We start from the raw sequence: 12,500 nt of genomic DNA on the forward strand, positions 1-12,500 counted from the left end.
ATGAGGAGCTACGTTAGACGAACTTAGCGGAGGAAAGCCGAAGTTATGATGAAGGGAGGGTAGGGGGCGGGGCGAGGCTCCCACGAGCTCTCCTGTCGCTTAAAGAAGTGCTGACTTGTTAGTGTACTAATGGCATGATAAATCTCCGAGAATTCCACGGAGACGCGTGTGACGTCATCGGGGAAGAGGCGGCGGCGTTGAAGATGAGGACGAAGATGAGTAAGGAGATTCAGAGGAAGAAAAGGAGGAGGGAGAGGAGTGAAAAGAGAGTGTACACGCAGAAGAAAACAAAGAAGCAAAGGGACCAAATGAGGCAGCAGCAGCAGCTTCCTCCATCATCTCGCGGGATCTTCTGGAGAGAGTTACAAGTTCTTAACCTCACAAATCCGACTTAATTAACCCTTTCGTCCCGCATTTGAATGGAGACCAAAGTCTGCTCCAAATTCCTTTTCTCGTCGAGGGAATTCCGGCTGGGAACAGGGATCATGGCGGACGCGTGTGTGATGGGATTTCACATTGAAGCGGTGGCTGGATTTTTTTCCCTAATAAAGGAAGGGAAGGAGAAGGGGAATGTGGCAGGAAGAGGAGGAAGAGGTAGGGGCATGGGAGGAAGTGGGAGGGAAGGGCGTAGGCGAGAAGAAGAAAATGAACGGGAAGAGAGAGAGAGGCAGAAGGTGGCGAGTAGGAAGAGGAAGTGCAAAAGATATGGGGAGGAAAATAGTAGGGATGGAGGTAGGCGGGATGAAGAAGAGGAAGAGGGAGAGGGAGTAAGGAAGAGGAAAGGATGAGAAGAAACAAGATTAGGTAGGGGCATGGAGGAAAGGAGGAAGGAGGTGGGCGAATGTTATAAAGGGAAAGGGAGAAAGCGACGGGGCTGTCCGTATTGCATGCATTTATGCGCGTGAGGTTTTGCCGTACATGTGTTCTCTTTCACGCTTCGGCCGCATGTGGCGTGTGGCGGCGGGGAAGGGACGGCATGTTCACTGGATTAACACTTCACAACATTTTAAAAGGATGCTTGTGTGTTCGTTTGTCTGTCTGTTTTAAGGCAGCATATTGCAAACCTGCGGGTCTGTGCATGTGATTTTTTGTGGGAAAGGTTCCCGTTTTGTTAAAGACTGGAATTATTATTTTTTTTTAGGGGGTAGTGTTTTACGCGCTTCAATTCAAAACAAAATGAAAATGCTATTTGATATTCCGGTGACTTCCACGGGTGATGAAAATTTAAATGAGGTGGCTAGAGGTATAATAAATGGGAATTAAGAATTAATATACTGTAGTTCTGAAACTTTAAATGACCGATTTATTAATTGTTAAAAGTTGTTTATATTTCATTCATTACATATTCCATGAATACATATGACTGTTTCTTGAAATATTTGATTTATTCACGCACCACATTTTTGTACTGGGGGGGTGGGGGGCGCTAAAGGAAACCATCCACATGATCAGCTTTTCATGAGACAATTAGGACACTGACAACATGAGCAACGTTAAGGCTTGATCCCCTTAATCTGCCTTTACTTGACTGCAATTGCTAATTCCCAATGATTGTTTTCGTTGTCTAGATCATATTATTGCCCGTATTATTTTTCCTCTCGTCGATGTTTGTCACAATTTCGAGATGGCCGATTTCTATCTGGCAAGAGATTTTATGGTAATTTTTCCTCCCCCTCCACCTCCTCACGCCTTCCATTTCGCTAATCTGGAATAAGCTTAATGAATAAAGAAAAAATTAATGAATAAAGAAAAAAATAAATGAAATAAGCAAAGCGAACGGAAGCTTATGGGAAGAGTTGATGCTGACGCCGAGCTTGATTGTGTTTGCTGACGCCCATAACGATGAATAATGCGCTCTGAGGAGGAACGGACAGCCGCGGGGAGATTACAGGAGGCCCGTCATGGATTCAAGCGGGGCTGGGGAAGGGGAAGGGGAGGGGGAAGAAGAAGGGGAGGGGGAGGGGAAGGGAAGGGGAAGGGGAAGAGGAAGAAGAATGGGAGGGGGAGGGGGAGGGGAAGGAGAAGGGGGAAAGGGGAAAGGGGAGGGGAAGGGGGCTGGTCATAGGAGAGGGGGAGGGAGGATCTTGGCGATGATCGTTTCTAATGCCTGTGATCATAGGGGATATATTTACCTGTCAGTCTCTCTCTCTCTCTCTCTCTCTCTCTCTCTCTCTCTCTCTCTCTCTCTCTCTCTCTCTCTCTCTCTCTCTCTCTCTCTCTCTCTTCTCTCTCTCTCTCTCTCTCTCTCTCTCTCTCTCTCTCTCTCTCTCTCTCTCTCTCTCTCTCTCTCTCTCTCTTCCTCTCTCTCTTTCTCTCTCTTCTCTTCTCTCTCTCTCCCTCTTTCTCTCTCTTCTCTTTCACTCTCTCTTTCTCTCCCTCTCCTCTCCCTCTCCCTCTCCCTCTCCCTTCTCCTCTCCCTCTCTCTCCCCCTCTATCATTGTGTGAATATGTGCGCGCGCGTACGTGTGTGTGCGTGCGTGCGTGTGCGTGCGTGTGTGTGTGCGTGCGTTCGTGCGTGCGTGTGCGTGCGTGTGTGTGTGCGTGCGTGCGTGCGTGCGTGCTTGTGTGTGTGTGTGTGTGTGTGTGTGTGTGTGTGTGTGTGTGTGTGTGTGTGTGTGTGTGTGAGTGAGAGTGTGTGAGTGTGTGAGTGTGAGAGTTTGAGAGAGAGAGAGAGAGAGAGAGTGAGAGAGAGAGAGAGAGAGAGAGAGAGAGAGAGAGAGAGAGGGGGGGGAGAGGGAGCGAATGGGGGGCGAGCGTGTTATGTGGTGCAGGGCAGAAGGGAGAAAGATATGCGGGGCCAGGCAGGGAGACGTCGGGCCGCCCATCCCGATGAAATCTAGCCGGGAATCCTACGGGCAAAATGACTGATTATATTAGCAAGAACGGAGTGCTTCGGGCCGAGATGAGAGAGGGCGGTGTAGGGCAGCGAGGGAGTGCCTGAGCCTTATGCAAGGGTGGCGTAAGAGTGAATATTGCATGTGATAAGGGCGAAGGTAGCAGAAGATTCAATTATTCATATAACCTCAAGTTTGGGAGAGATGGAGGCGAACGAGGCGGAGAGAGGTGGGCGGGGGGTGTTCAGGGCGGCGGCAATTAGTGACGAGGAAATGGCTGCTTGGAAGTATGCCCTCATAGTGCGGGGGTGATTATCTAATAATTATAACAAAGAATGGGTAATTGCGTTCGGTAATGTTGTTCCCGGCCTGTGCCCCCTTTCCATTCCTCTTATCCTCTATCTTATTTCCTCTCTCTCCCTTTTGCCTCTTTCCTCTCCCCCTTCAGTGCCTCTTCTCTCCCCTCTTAAGATTTGGCCCCTTATATTTTTCCCCACACCCTTCGCTTTTATTCCCCTCTCTTTAATCCATATTATTTCCATTTCTCCCTCATTCCGGCCCTCATAACCTTCAATTATTTTCTCCTTATTTTTGTGTTTCTCTCACCAGCGAATTAATACGCGTATCATGTCGTTCCCACGTTATCATTTCTCGTGGTATCAACTGCCTGTCGTTTGGCGGCTTCAAGATGGCTATTTTGATGCTAATAAATGCTAATATAACGAAATTATTAAATTTTGACAGCTCTCATCAATTTGCAGTCGTGGAACTTGTTGCTGAATCTTTAGATAATGTATTCTTGGCTCTCCCTTATTAGCACCGTGCAACAAGGAGTCTATTGATAATTTATTCATGCCATCGACTCTCGGCGGGGGGAACGTCGGCTGGCGTTTCCTATAATTGCGACCTTGGTTTAATTATTGCCTTTTTATCCATTTCAGGTGAGCGTTGAATCGCAGGTGGCGAGGACGGCTCGATTGGGTCACAGCAGCTGAGGTAGGTGAGGCGTAGTGCGCAAGTAGAGTGTTGTATATGTTAGTCGGTTTGTGTATGACAATTCACTGAATGGGACTGTGCGTGAAATTCCTTCGATTACGATAACGTGGAAGACGAGGACTGTATGATGTGACTCCGCTCCCATGTGTAAGCCGGGCAGGGCGCAGGAAGGCTAGATTACCTCCCAGGAATCCTCCGTGATCTGATCAGGGTAATCATTTTTAGTTGTTCCTCATTCCGGTCTCATCGAGCGAGTGTGGTTCATTCTGCCGAGAGATGATTGCTGCATCGCTAGGCCGGGTCCGCAAGGTCCATTCCATCTCGGAGGGCGGTGTATTGGCATTCCTCTGCTGTATATAGTTGCGTTTTCTCCTCCTCCTTCTTCTCCCCATTCTTCTCCTTCTTCTCGTCTCCCTTTTCTTCGGAGCGAATTAATCACCGCCGTCTTTTTCTCCCATGGTCATTTATTTTCCTCGCCATTCGTTGTAATTATGGGTTCGGCCGTCCATTTCTGCGGGGACGAGGCTTCATTTCAGGCTGAAGTTGGAAACCGCGGAATGATTTTGTTGTTATTAGTTGCGGATTTTTCGTTGTAGTTTTTTTTTCTCCTTTTGTTTTTACCCAGGAGTGAGTTCATTGAAATAGAATATTTCCTTTTATAGGATGCCCCTTTGCATACAGCGTGGGCCTCTGGCTGTCTGGCCTGCAGCACCCTGGCACCCTTTTCCCTTTCTTCTCACGTACCCAGGCTAAAGGCGAGTGCGTTTTCTTGTTATGTCTGTTTTTGAGGGGATAATATTTCGCAAATATTAGGTGATCGGACTTGACTGAAATAGTGGAAGGGCTTAAGTGTTGCTGTGTTTAAAGTTCTTTGTCCATTTCACTTTTGTTTTATAGCCGCCGAGTGAGAGGGAGAAAGAGGGGGGTCGGGGAGAAGAGGCGAAGCAACGGAAGAGGAAGAGGGAGAGATCGCAAGGGGGATGGGGAAGGGAAGGAGGAGGGTGGACAGGAGGAGAACGCAAGGGGGAGAGGAAATGAAAAGAGGAAGAGGGTGAAAGGAAAAGAGGGGGAGGCGAGAAAAAGGAAGGAGGGGGAGGAAGGAAATGGAAAGAGGAAGAGGAGGGGGAGGCGAAGAAAAGAGGACAAGGGGGAAAGGGCAGAAGGGGGTGGAAGAGATAAAAGAGAGAGGAAGAGAGGGAAAGGGAAAGGGGAGTAGAGGACGGAGGAGGAAAGGAAAGGGGGGAGGGAGTAGGAGGAGGAAAGGAAAGGGAAAGGGAAAAAGGGGGAGGACGAGGAAGAAAAAGGGAAGTGGGAGGAGAGGAATAGGAGAAAAAAGGAAGATTAGGGGGAAGAGGAATTGGGAGGAGGAGGACTTAAAATATATATGTAATATGGAATTTATGACACATGATATATAATATATGATATATAATATATATATATATATATATATATATATATATATATATATATATATATATTGTGTGTGTGTGTGTGTGTGTGTGTGTGTGTGTGTGTGTGTGTGTGTGTGTGTGTGTGTGTGTGTGTGTGTGTGTGTGTTTAAAGAAATTAGTTGGACATATTGTTGTTTGTTGTGTTTCTGTTTGTGAATAGATTCACATAGAACTTTTCAAAGCAAGTTAACAAGTACGGCGCGTTATATTGATAAACCGAACGAATTGAAAAGCCGCCTTTGGCAGAAGTAGGTTATTCATTGATTACTACGTCATCGTTGCGCGGGTCCGTATGTGATTTTGGGTCCCCTCCCTCCCGGCCTCCAATGCTTATTCTGACGGAGCTCCTCACCCTGTTGTCTTTTGGCCTCACCCTGGTCTTCATTTCCGTCGTCACCCTCGCCTCTTTGGCTGGCCTCACCCTAGTCCTGGCTTCCATCGTCACTCTCGCCATCTTGGCCTCACCCTGATCCTCACTGTCATCGTTTTCGTTGCCTCACCCTGCCGCAGCTCTGCTTCCTCGTCCTCACTCACTACCTTATCGTGGGCGACATTGATTTTTTTTTTCGTCTTCGTATTTGTCACCTCCCCCCCCCTTGCCCCCCACGACCAATCTTCCAGTCTTGTCTATACCAATTTGTCGACATTACCGTTCGGCCGCTTGTTTTGACCACAAGGCGTCAGGACGTGTCCACCTCTCACTCTCTTACCTCTTACCCCTCTTCCCCCTCCTCCTCCTCCTCCTCTTTCTTTTCCACAGTATCGTCCTCTTCCTCTTCCCTCCCCTCTCATCCCATTCTACCCTACCCTATCCCATCCTCATCCTCATCCTCTCCCTCTCCCTCTCCCTCTCCCTCTCCCTCTCCCTCTTCCCACCCCCACCTCCACCTCCATCCTCATCCCTGACCCTCTCCCTCTCCATCACACATCTCCATCCACATCCCTACCCCCATCAACCCGCCCCATCCCAGCCCCATCTCCATCCACATCCACATCCCCATTCCACCTCTCTTCTTCGCTATCACCCACCACCATCCCTGGCCTCCCTTCCCGTCACCCATTTCCATCCCCAGCCCCATCCTCAGCCCCATCCCCATCCCCATCCCCAGCATCAACAAAGCAAGTCCATTTGGTGCGAGCTCGGACAATTTCCCTGTGAGAATCGCCGAACTCCATCGGCGGCCCGACACCCATTTTCCTTTTAAGGCGATCCAATGCCCTAGGAGCTTTATTAGTTCCCCACCCCCACCCCATGGCCAGTCCTCCTCCACTCCCCCACGCGCCCCCGACCCATGGCCATCCCCTTCTCCCAGCGGAGGATCCACCCAGGGGCTGGGCCGTCTTTGGACGGGCAAACTACCAATTTCCCCTTGATAATCCGTGACAATACGTCTTGAGAAGCTCTCTCTCGCCGGCAGACGTGTGATTTGGGTCGTGTGTGTTTCTTGCCCACGGTGTTTGTTTGTTTGCACTTTTTATTGTCTCTGGGGGTGGGATTATGTCATACGTGTACACACGCTCTTACGTTTGCACGCAACTTATGCCAAATCTAGTATTTTTGTACACGCTCACGCGAAAATCTACTCATGCGCGCGCGCCTACACACACACACACACACACACACACACACACACACACACACACACACACACACACACACACACACACACACACACACACACACACACACACACACACACACTCACACACTCACTCACACTCACACTCACACTCTCACTCTTACTCTTACTCTTACTCTTACTCTCACTCTCACTCTCACTCTCACCCTCACCCTCACCCTCACCCACCCGCCCTCCCTCCTTTCTTTCTTTCTTTCTCTCTCCTCCCCTTTCCCCTCTCCCCCTCCCCTTTTCCCCCTCGCTCTATCCCCACTCCGTCTCCCTCCCTTCCTTCCGCCTTCTCTTACTCTTTCCCTTTCTTTTTCCTTCCCTCTCACCAAGTCTCCCTCCTCTCTTTCTCCCTCTCTCTCTCTCTCTCTCTCTCTCTCTCTCTCTCTCTCTCTCTCTCTCTCTCTCTCTCTCTCTCTCTCTCTCTCTCTCTCTCTCTCTCTCTCTGAGTCCAGCTCCCTCCCCCCCTCCCCCCCTCTCTGAGTCCCCTTCCCTCCCTCCCTCTCCTTCCAGCTGGCTTGAGCCGAGGACGCCAGGAGGGCGCGCGTGGAGGGGGTTCTTTCTATGCCTCGGAGCTCTTGCTTCCTCGACTCGCGGACCTTGGCGGAGGGCGGCGCGTGGGGCTCCTCGAAGGGGGGGGGCGCTTTTTTATTCTTTCAGATCCTTGGAAATTACTGAATCATTAGGTTACGATGATGCATCTGGGATCGACATTGATGAAAGGGTTTGCGTGGAGGGAGGGAGGGAGGGAGGGAGGCTGGAGGGGTGGGTGGGTGGGTAGGTGTGAAGGCGGGCGGAGGAAACGCAGAAGTGAAGGTAAAGAAGGAAGAGAGAGAGAAAGAAAAAAAAACGCGGGTAAATCGACGGGGTTCAGGGGGAAAAGGAAAATATTTTCCTTTGAGGTTGATCTCGGCTGGTTCGGGCGTGTGTTTGATGCCGAGTTGAATAAATTGGCTCGGGTCAAGATGGGGAGGTTATGCGAGATCGGGTCCCCCCCGGGTCGCTGGGCTCAGGACTTTGTGCGGCTGCGGTTGCTGTCTCGCGCTGTCTGTGCGCCGAGGGAAGTCGTCTCAGGGGGGCCTTGGGATGTGCATTAGGGCGGCGGCAGGGGTAGCCGGATGCAGGTACTCAGGAGGGTAAGTAGAAGGGTGACAGTAGATTCTGGAAGGTAAGTAGGAAAGGGGAGCGGGAGAGGGAGATGGGGAAAATGGGTAGGGAAGGGAAAGGAGGTGAAGAAGTAAATGATTGTAAGGGGGAAGTGGCGTAGCAAGAGCGAGCGAGTGACGGAGGAGAATGGAAAGAGAGAAGAAGAAGGGGATGCAGTGAAGACTGTGGAGGGGAAGGGAGAATTGTAGTAGGGAGCTGTTATCGCTCGCTCTGGACGTGAGGGAGAAGGGCATCCTCGCGTGGCAGCTGGAGGAGGTGAGGGAAAAGGGAGAAGGGAGTGGTGGTAGGAGTTGGAGGGGGATTGAACTATAGTATTTGTATAACATTGATTGGCTTTATTTATTATGTTTATACAGTATACAGACACCCAAATCATACAAACAAGTGCACCGACATCCCCCTACCTCTCTCTCTCTCTCTCTCTCTCTCTCTCTCTCTCTCTCTCTCTCTCTCTCTCTCTCTCTCTCTCTCTCTCTCTCTCTCTCTCTCTCTCTCACTCTCACTCTACTCTCACTCTCTCCCTCGTGTGTGTGTGTATATAATATGCATCTATTTGTATGTGTGTGTGAATGATAAATCTAATAACTTACGGTGTAGGTTTGTATGAATGTTTTACAATCTTAACATCGCGCGCGCGCGCGCGTTCGTATGTGCGCGTTATATTGTAGGCGTGCAGGAGCGTGTGCAAACCAAGATTCACGCGAAATATGAATTAAGGGAAAGTAAATTACTAAAGCGATTCATTGCGCGCATGTCTGGAACATGTAACATTAATAAGAGGTCAGCTGAGTCTTTTCTTCCTGTCCCACGCATACCGCTTCCCCTCGCCCAGCATAGAAAGCCTTCCCTCCACCTTCTTCCCCCCCCACTCCCCCCCACTCCCCACCTCGCATAGAGGGTCTCTCCTCACGTCTTCCCCTCCGTCTTGTCTCCCCGCCCCACCCCCACCCACTGCGCCTCCGTCGTCCAGCATAGAGGGTCTGCTCCTTCCTCCCTCCCCGCCCATCTTTTCTCCCCATCCCCTTGGTAAGTCCTCCAGCGAAATTGGGTTGACGGTCGGCGGGCGGGATGAAAGGAATAAAAGTTGTGATGGATATTGTGGAAAGCTCTTTATATGTGTGGGCGGATTTGGAAGCGGGGCAGGAGGAAGGGGGCAGGAGGTAGGGGGCAGCGGGCAGCGGGCAGGGGGCCAGAGGGGAATGGATCCCGGACCAGAATGCTATTAGACCGGTAATGTTCCAGATGGTCCGCTTGCATATGTACGTGGAGCCTGTGGTGCTGGCGGTAGGGGTGTGGGCGGCTGGGGTGGATTTTAGGGCCTTTCTTGCGTGTGGGCGGGCGGGCGGATGGGCTAGGATGCGCTCGTAAATCCATCTGTTCGTAAATTGGTGTAATTGGCTGGCTACATCCCATGTGGGCCTGCGTTTGTGCTAGTATTATTGTAGAGAGATAAGGAAACGTCTGTCTGTCACGTGTGTCTACGTGCCTGTCTCGGAATGTCTGTCTAATCCTCTTTCTTGTTTGTTTTTGTTTTTGGTTCCGCTCTCAAGACGCCTCGGTTTCTCGTTCGTGCGACTACGTATCTGTCCCGGAGTGTTTGTGCAATCCTCTTTCCTTATTCGTTTCTGCTTTCCCCCCCTTTCTCCGTTCTTTGAATAGTCTGCGAAGGCAAGACGCCAGAATTTCTCATTAGCGCCTTTGCACTCGGAAAGCTGAGTCTGCTCTCCGTGCTTCTGGAGAAAAAGGGGAGATGTCCAGGGTGATTTAGTGCCAGGTAGACGTCCAGGTGTCGCGCCGTTTTCTTGAGCCCTTTTCTCTTTCTGTTTTTCCTCGTTTGTCGTTTTCCTGGGACGGATTCATCACTACGTCACAGTCGGCGCGTTCGGGGAGAGGGAGAGGGAAGGGAGGAGGCGAAGAAAATGGAGGAGGAGAAGGAAAAGAAGGAGAAGGAGAAGAAAGAGGAGAAGAAGGTGGAGGAGAAGGAATAGGAGGGAGGAGAGGATGGAGGGAGGAGAAAAGATGTGGGCAGGAAGATCGAATGAGCGAAGACGTAGGTAGACAGACAGACAGACGTGGAGGCAGACGGACGGACATGCAGGCAGGCTGCCTGGCTGTCTGGCCGGCTGACACACACACAAAAGGCTGGCAGATTCAGACAGGAGGGAGTGAGCCGAGCAGATTTATTACAGAAATTGATACAGAACAAAGAGCGAAGGCAGGAAGAAACGAGTCAAAATGATGAAAAGGAAAACGACGAAAATGTGATAGTGTAAAAGGGAAGGAAACGAAGAATAAAATAATAAATATTAAAAATACAAAAAAGATTTATTGAATATTTAAAGCTGGATAAAAGATAAGATAAAAATCATGGAGAAAGATTGCCGATGACATTATTCGGAAAAAGACTTTCGAAAAATGTAAGGTTCAATGATTTTTAAAAATATTGAAACCGGGTGATAGGGAGAGACGCAGGGAGAAGGAGGAGGGAGAGATAAAAAAGAGGACACAGGAGAAGGGAAATAGGAGAGAGGACACCGGGCACTGGGGAAGGGAGAGGGGACACTGGACAAAGAACACATGAGAGGAAGATAGGAGAGAAGGGGAAAGGACACAGAAATAGAAGGAAGAAGAGAGGAGGGAAGAATAAAGAAGAAGGGAGAGAGAAGAGAGAACGGATAGAATGAGAATGGAATCCTGCTAATCGAAGACTGAAATACACACACACGAAAAAGAAAGAAGCGGAGAGATGGAGCGCAAGCGAGGACATCCCCCGAGGCCGGGAAGAGGCGCCGAGGCCTCGCACGGTGAGCGATTGCGTGACGGCTGGGGAGGAGAGAAACGTAAAAATAATCCGTTGAAATCGAAGGCGATACAATTAGATGTGTATGCAGGTACGAAGGAACACAGAAGGAATTACGTACAAAAGGATGTTGGGTTAGGGGCGGGGAAGGGCGGGCAAAACACGAAGAGAATGGAGAATGGGGGGAAAAAGGAATAAAGATTGGAAGGAGCGTGTAGATATCAGAAAACGTAACTGAGCGGGGAAAGTAATGTTGTTTGTCGCCAGAGTTGGGGCAGCCCGCCCCTTGGTCCGCGAGGGAGGGGGGGAGTGGTGCTAATGGGAGAGGGGGGGGGGCAAAACCCCCATACTGGGCGACGATGGTGTGTGTGTGTATTTGCGGCTGGGGGGGGGGGGGTGCACACCGGAAATTTCCCGCCCAGAACACTGATAGGAAGAATTTGCCGCGAACCATCGAGGTCTCCCGCTGTGCACCGACGTATAACTTGCGCGCCAGAACTCGCCTGTGCGTCTTGATAGGAGTTGGGCTTATCTGGCTCGCATTACGCTTGCCTTTGCCTTTGTGTTGCCTCGGTTCTTTCTGGCTAAGATAGGGGCCTCTCTCTCCTTGCCTCCCTTGGCTGGGAGAGAGAGAGAGAGAGAGAGAGAGAGAGAGAGAGAGAGAGAGAGAGAGAGAGAGAGAGAGAGAGAGAGAGAGAGAGAGAGAGAGGAGGGGGGGGCAGACAGACAAGACAAACAGACAGACAGACAGACAGACAGACAGCAGATAGGAATGAGTAGAAATTGAACCAGAGGGGCGTTGAATGCATTCGGGTTTTGTTGCATCCCACGCATTCACACAAACTCCGTTTGTCAATATTAGTATCACTGCGGTGCCTTCTTGTCTTGATGAGAGAATGCTTGAGACGTTCGACATCGACCAAGGCGCTCAAGCTCACTTTACCTTCTGCAAGGACAGGAGAAAAGCAGTGTGTTTCCCGGAAAGAAAAGAATGGAAGTCTCTTGGTCTCCGTAAGATGGCGGCCAGGGTGAAGGTAGGGTGTTCCCTGGGGGGCCGCGCTCCCTAAAAAGCAGTAATGTCAGCGTTTTCCTTGGGGCGAAGGGGAGAGGCGGCAAGGCACTGTCATTAGGCCAGGCAAGCGGGTATCTCCGTTCCCCCAGGGGAGAGGGGATGCCGGGCTGATCCCGCCCTAGTATTTCTCAATGCCCCCAGGACGATTCCACTCCCTCGCCCTTTTCTCTTTGCTCCCCCTTTCTTTTATGATTTTGTATATTGTTTTGAATGCATTTTTGGAGGGAGGAATTTTTTACAGGCTCCAGAGAGAATACTCTTTCAGCATCTAGAAGACCTTTTTCTCGTTGTTTTCGTACTGCTCTCCTGTGGAATGGCCCATTTTCCTCGGACTCCTTTTCCCAGCGCTGTCCGCCCACCCTCTCCGCTGGGATCTCCTGCGGGACCCCCCTTGCGCCCTCTGGTATCAGGTATCCCACTAGACTGACGCTCTACCCCCGCCCTCTCCCTTCCTTAAAGAACTACCAAAGCAAAGTGAGAGCGCAGAGATGTCGGCCCGAAAGATAAGTTGGAAGTGGAGACCAGAAGGTGCGTCGCCTTCCTCCGCAC

Source organism: Penaeus monodon, chromosome 2, assembly GCF_015228065.2.
Source record: "Penaeus monodon isolate SGIC_2016 chromosome 2, NSTDA_Pmon_1, whole genome shotgun sequence".
NCBI lineage: Eukaryota > Metazoa > Arthropoda > Malacostraca > Decapoda > Penaeidae > Penaeus > Penaeus monodon.